Source organism: Bos grunniens, chromosome 22 (genome assembly GCF_055505025.1).
Source record: "Bos grunniens cultivar Pamir isolate PY7600 chromosome 22, Bosgru_T2T1.0, whole genome shotgun sequence".
In the NCBI taxonomy this organism is placed as follows: domain Eukaryota; kingdom Metazoa; phylum Chordata; class Mammalia; order Artiodactyla; family Bovidae; genus Bos; species Bos grunniens.
This window is the reverse complement of record NC_141186.1, coordinates 28992640-28999517: the sequence shown is the minus strand read 5'-3', so window position 1 is coordinate 28999517 and position 6878 is coordinate 28992640. Positions and strand designations below refer to the sequence as shown.

Below are 6878 nucleotides of genomic sequence, written 5' to 3'. Positions count from 1 at the left end.
TCTGATACACGGGCTGGATCAGAGCAGTGTTTCTTACCCTGGGTTGGGCATCAGATTCACTTGGAGAGTCCGGGCCCAACCGTGGGGGTTCTGAGGCTCCTGTGGGGTCTCCTGGGAACCAGAGTTTTAAATAAGGGTCTGAGGGGTTCAGATGCTCAAAACAGCCAGAGAAACAGTGGACCAGGGCGCCTCCAGGGTCCCTCCACCTCCCCCACCCAGCAGCTGAGGCAGCTCTAGGAAATGAGCCACAAACCGGCTCCAGAAGGCACTTGGTCAGGTGACCTCCCTGTGCTTGGCCTGTTCCTGCCACATGGGGAGGAGGAGTTTTGTTTCTTCTCCTCAAGTGCAGGGAGAGCTGGGGAGAAAGGGGAGAGGAAAAAGGCAGATGCATTTGGCCTGTGTGGGATCTGAGTCCATCATTTTCACCTGGAGAGCAGAAATAATAACCCTTCCCGCGGGGCTGGACTGGAGGGAACCGGGCAGAGAGAGATACTGTGCAAGGTCCCTGGGCCTTGCAGTTAGACATTAATAAGTGGAAGAACAAACTCAAAAAAGGCCCTCACGTTGGGAAGGGAAAAACTGTTTCCAAGTAACTTAACGATCAATGAAGAAAAATGATGATTCCAGTGCTCAGCACAAAATTTAAGTGCTTGGCATGACTGGAGGTAATCTGTTTACAAAATGAGTAGGGATCCGCATTTGGGGCTCTTATAGGGGCCTCTGTCCCTTGGCCTGCAAGGAGATCCAACCAGTCCATCCTAAAGGAAATCAGTCCTGAATATTCATTGGAAGGACTGTTGTTGAAGCTGAAACTATAATACTTTGTCCACCTGATGGGAAGAACTGACTCATCTGAAAAGACCCTGATGCTGGGAGAGATTGAAGGTGGGAGGAGAAGGGGACAACAGAGGATGAGATGGTTGGATGGCATCACTGACTCGATGGACATGAGTTTGAATGAACTCCAGGAGTTGGTGATGGACCGGGAGGCCTGGCATGCTGCAGTGCATGGGGTCGTGAACAGTTGAACACGACTGAGCAGCTGAACTGAACAGGGGCCTCTAGCCGGTCACATACAAGCTGAGTTCTACCCTCTGGAGGCTTGGGGAGGCGGGCAAACAGGCTGTGTGAATCGATGGCTTTACCCCCCAAGCCTTCCCTCCTCCTGCTTCCCCTCCGCCTCGCCTCATTTCACGACTCGCAGGACGCACAGCTGGGCCGCGGAGGGATCGCATCTTCCCAGGCGTTTAGGGCAGTCGGCCCGACCACGTGGTCCACGCAGGCGCGGCGCCGCCCACCCAGCTCCTGTCCAGCCCCGCGGGCCCGCGGATTCTTGCTGCTGCTCCCACGAGATGCCGCCCTGGATTCGGGGCCCAGACTGTGGGGACAGTTGGCGTCCTCGTGGTGGAGCAGGAGAGACTTGAGATCTGGAAGTGTGTTCACCTGTCCTCAAGCTGCACCTTTCATTTCGGAAAACCAGCAAAAGAAAACACCGCCGGGACTCTACAAAAACCCATCCACTGGCCCTCAGGCAAATCTCCTGACGTTTCTGATTTCAGTTCGCTTGTTTGTAAAACGGGAATAACTGCACGATTTTACGGATTCCTTGTGAAGTTAAGTGAGGGGCCCAGTCTTGGGGCTCTGAGAAAATGACGTGTGTTTTGGTTTTATTTACTTGCTGACTTGGACAGTCTTCAGGGGCTTGCTGTGGGTTGGGTCTTGAGGCTGCACTTAGGTTGGATTTCACAAAAACAAGAAAATGTCGTTTTTAATGAATGGCGGAGATGCTCAGGATGATTTTGAGAGCCCCAGATTTCCTTTTGATTTTGCTACTGGTGTGACTTAAACCTTTCAGAGCCTGAGTTTGCTCATGTGAGGGAAAGACTGCTTCCTCCCAGGGGTTCAGTGAGAACGTCCCTAGGCTTCTGGTGCTCTCCTGACTCAGAGCAGGAATTTGCTGTGACTGATGCTATGAGGACCCCTGTGGTCACCATCACCTCTGCTGGGGTGGCCCAGGAGCCCTGCAGGGTTCTGGAGGCAGACCGAGGGGTGGAAGGGGGGAGGCTACTGAAAGTCCCTTTGCTCTCAAACCTTTTCTCTGGGCACGTGTGGGTCCATATAGGAGGAAGCATGGGGAAACTTGATCAGAGCGATCGCCTGCAGAGTTCCAGAGGGGGCTAATGGGCTTTGGTGGCTATGAATTGAATCATTTTTTCACATCTTTCTCTGTTTATCTACTGGGATGTCTTTCTTAAACATCTGAGCAAACTTTTAAGGTTTTAAATTGTGTCCAGATAAATCCAGCAGTTCAGAAATATGGCTCTGCCCGAGGAGTTTGTTTCCAAAAATGCAGGCTGTTGAGCTCTGCCCTCATCCTCAGGTGGTAACAGGCCGTGTGTGTGTGTGTGAGTCGCTCAGTTGTGTCTGACTCTTTGCCAGTCGGACTATGGACTGTAGCCTGCCAGGCTCTTATCATGGGATTCTTCAGGCAAGAATACTGGTGTGGGTTGCTTTTCCCTTTTCTAGGGGATCTTCCCGATCCAGAGATGGAAACCGGGTCCTCAGACTTGCAGACAGATTCTTTACCATCTGAGCCACCAGGGAAGCCCATAACAGGCCTTGGGCTCTGTATTTCAAGAAACTGAAGGCAGAGGTGTAATTCTGATAGGTAATCCTGAGTCCAGTCTCACTTTGCTATTTGTCATTTTTTCTTTTGCTTCAAAGGGAGTAATTTACCCTAAGATCATAGAGCAGCTGTTCTCAATGTGGGGCTTTGCAGTCCCTGAATGAGCAGCATCAGCATCACCTGGGAAGTTGTTTTAAATGCAGACATTCAGGTCTCGCTGCAGCCCTGCTGTGTCACAGACTCTGGGGTGGAGCCTGAGAGCCCATTTTATAACAAACCCTCCAGGTGGTGCTGATGCCCCTGGTGTTCGCTTAGCACTGCAAGGGACGGAATATCTGGTTCTTTAAACCGAGTTGTTTAATTTGCCTGGTGTTTAGTTTATGTGCCTTTCTCGACTAGTCATTTCCCCTTGATTGTTAGGAATTTATTTCCAAATGATTGATTCAGTGATTATTCCCATTCCTGAGTTTTGGAAAGAGTTTACTGATCACCCATGGCATACTGGGCTGGCCTAGGTAGAGGGACTTCAAATGCTTCAAATCTAGGGGTAAATGAGACCTGTATAGGAGTGCTAAAATAAGCGGAAGAAAATTGGCGGCACCTCCATGGGGGAAATACAGGTAGGAGGGAGAGAGGGCCATATGTGGGGAGACTTCGCGAAGGGGCCTGTGGGACTCACCTGACATGGGAGCAATGTCCGTGGAAGCGGCTGGATTATCTTAACTAGTGATATCTGGAGTGGAAGGAAAATGCTTCCTGCAGCCCCCACTTCATCTCAGCTGTGTGTTTCCTGCTCTTCTTGCAAGTACATTACTGTTCAAAGATAGATGCTACTTCTGGGGGTCCTGCACACACCTCCACCACCTGCCTTCCTGAGCAATAAACACGCCACCCCTCAGGTCGGTGGACAGAGTTTCTACTCATTTCTCCTCCTAGTGCAGAGTTCCCAGCGTGTGGATACCTGCTTGACTCAGCTGTTCCCTCATTGATGGCTTTCAGCCTGCTGTTTAGTTTTTGGTCACATAGGATGAACAAGGGGGAGTGTCAGTAGGTAGGTGTGGACTTAAACAGTGTTCACAACCTACAAATTGAGAGTTACATTTTATTCGGTGGGGATTTTTAGCACTTCAGGCCCAGGAGGCAGTATCTCAAGTGACCCTAAGAGAACTGCTCCGATGGGGTGGGAATTGGGAGCCAGGTTGTACAGAAGTTTTGCAACAAAGGACAGGTGGTCTGAATGTCAAAAGATGATTATTAATTAAAGAAAACCAGATACTCCCAGGTTAAGAAATTTAGTGCTTTTCTATATGTGGAAAGATACAAGGATCTAGATTAACTGAAATAATTCTTTTGATATGCACCTTAGCTGTCTGGGGACAGTATCCTATTTTTTCACCTCCTAAGCTTCCTCAGGGTTCACCATAGGGAGTGGGTTCTAGATGGCAGGTATTCTTTTCTTTCCTGAGTTACCTTAGGGCTCGCCCTCAGTGGTGGCTACAATTGCCAATGACTGTCACATTATTTGTTTACTGACATGGCAAGAAATATTCCATTTCTCATAAGTGTGATGGGGAGTTGAAAGGAGTCCTGCTCACTCTTGTTCAGAACAGGTTAAGAAAATGGGGCATTTTCCAACTTTTGCCAGCAGAAAGTACTTCTCAAGAAAGAAGTGGAACACAGGGATTTCCAGTTGGGAAATACCTACACACTTACAAAATTGTTGAGAGGAGTGAACTGGATGGGGCTTTTTCCAGCGATCTGATTTCCAGCAGGGCTGGCACCGACTGCCCCCCATTCTCAGATTTGGATGACCTGGGACCTGCCTTTGTGTGGATGGTGGAGGCAGCGGGTGCACAGCTGCCCTATCTGTCTGACTTGGCAGGATCCAGCCCCAGCTTTCTGCCCCGAGCCTTGATTTCCCTTCATTCTCTGCCCAGGTGGATTTCCAGGGAAATCACCTCCATGTATTTTCATAAATTTGTAGCAGTCATCAAAGGGGATTGCATAAGAAACGTTGGCGGCTGGAGGGGGCTCTGAACTCTTCAGATCCGGTCTTTTTAGCAACAAGGAACCTTTTTTGGGCTCAGCATGAACAAAGCCAAACATTACCCCCACCTCTCCTTCCCTTCAGGGTTCAAATTTGCTTTGAAATTTACAGCAAAACATTTGATTGGAGGCGTGGCCTCATTTTGGCATCCGTCTAGTTAATTTCCATTACCCTAGGAGTCTGTACCCACTCACATCTAAGTTAAAGCCACAGGTGAGAGGAGATTACCATTAAGTTACCTGGAGTAAAAAGTAGCCTCTATGTCTGTACAGTCAGCAAAAACAAGATCAGGAGCTGACTGTGGCTCAGATCATGAACTCCTTATTGCCAAATTCAGACTTAAATTGAAGAAAGTAGGGAAAACCGCTAGACCATTCAGGTATGAGCTAAATCAAACTACTAATCATTATACAGTGGAAGTGAGAAATAGATTCAAGGGATTAGATATCATAGACAGAGTGCTTGATGAACTATGGACGGAGGTTTGTGACATTGTACAGGAGACAGGGAGCAAGACCATCCCCAAGAAAGTGAGTGGAAGTGAAGTTACTCAGTCGTGTCCGACTCTTTGTGACCCCATGGACTGTAGCCCACCAGGCTCCTCTGTCCATGGGATTTTCCAGGCAAGAATACTAGAGTGGGTTGCCATTTCCTTCTCCAGGGATTGAACCCAGGTCTCCTGCACTGTAGGCAGACGCTTTGCCGTCTGAGCCACCAGGGAAGTCCTCCCCAAGAAAAAGAAATGTGAAAAAGCAAAATGGCTGTCTGGGAGGCCGTACAAATAGCTGTGAAGAGAAGAGAAGTGAAAAGCAAAGGAGAAAAGGAAAGATACAAGCATCTGAATGCAGAGTTCCAAAGAATAGCAAGGAGAGATAAGAAGCCTTTCTCAGCGATCAATGCAAAGAAATAGAGGAAAACAACAGAATGGGAAAGACTAGAGATCTCTTCAAGAAAATTAGAGATACCAAAGGAACATTTCATGCAAAGATGGGCTCGATAAAGGACAGAAATGGTATGGATCTAACAGAAGCAGAAGATATTAAGACGCGATGGCAAGAATACACAGAAGAACTATACAAAAAAGATCTTCATGACTGAGATAATCATGATGGTGTGATCACTCATCTAGAGCCAGACATCCTGGAACGTGAAGTCAAGTGGGCCTTAGGAAGCATCACTACGAACAAAGCTAATGGAGGTGATGGAATTCCAGTGGAGCTATTTCAAATCCTGAAAGATGCTGCTGTGAAAGTGCTGCACTCAATATGCCAACAAATTTGGAAAACTCAGCAGTGGCCACAGGACTGGAAAAGGTCACTTTTCATTCCAATCCCAAAGAAAGGCAATGCCAAAGAATGCTCAAACTACCGCACAACTGCACTCATCTCACACGCTTATAAAGTAATGCTCAAAATTCTCCAAGCCAGGCTTCAGCAATATGTGAACCATGAACTTCCAGATGTTCAAGCTGGTTTTAGACAAGGCAGAGGAACCAGAGACCAAATTGCCAACATCCGCTGGATCATCGAAAAAGCAAGAGAGTTCCAGAAAAACATCTATTTCTGCTCAATTGACTATGCCAAAGCCTTTGACTGTGCAGATCATCACAAACTGGAAAATTCTGAAAGAGATGGAAATACCAGACCACCTGACCTGCCTCTTGAGAAATCTGTATGCAGGTCAGGAAGCAACAGTTAGAACTGAACATGGAACAACAGACTGGTTCCAAATAGGAAAAGGAGTTCGTCAAGGCTGTGTATTGTCACCCTGCTTATTTAACTTATATACAGAGTACATCATGAGAAATGGATGAAGCACAAGCTGCAATCAAGATTGCCGGGAGAAATATCAATAACCTCAGATATGCAGATGACACCACCCTTATGGTAGAAAGAGAAGAAGAACTAAAAAGCCTCTTGGTAAAAGTGAAAGAGGAGAGTGAAAAGCTTGGCTTAAAGCTCAACATTCAGAAAACTAAGATCATGGCATCTGGTCCCATCACTTCATGGGAAATAGATGGGGAAACAGTGGAAACAGTGTCAGACTTTATTTTTGGGGGCTCCAAAATCACTGCAGATGGTGACTGCAGCCCTGAAATTAAAAGACGCTTTCCTTGGAAGGAAAGTTATAACTAACCTAGACAGCATATCAAAAAGCAGAGACATTACTTTGCCAACAAAGGTCTGTCTAGTCAAGGCTATGGTT

The 6878-nt window shown here is 47.5% G+C and overlaps 1 long non-coding RNA gene across 1 annotated transcript in view; it reads left to right on the top strand.

Annotated features, from left to right (window-relative positions):
• The first annotated feature begins 380 nt into the window (after positions 1-380).
• LOC147348234 (uncharacterized) overlaps positions 381-6878 on the top strand; it is a 241404-nt gene continuing 234906 nt past the window's right edge. The window contains exon 1 of the long non-coding RNA XR_015151256.1: positions 381-1613. This is a non-coding gene — a long non-coding RNA (uncharacterized LOC147348234). The remainder of the gene's footprint in view (positions 1614-6878) is intronic.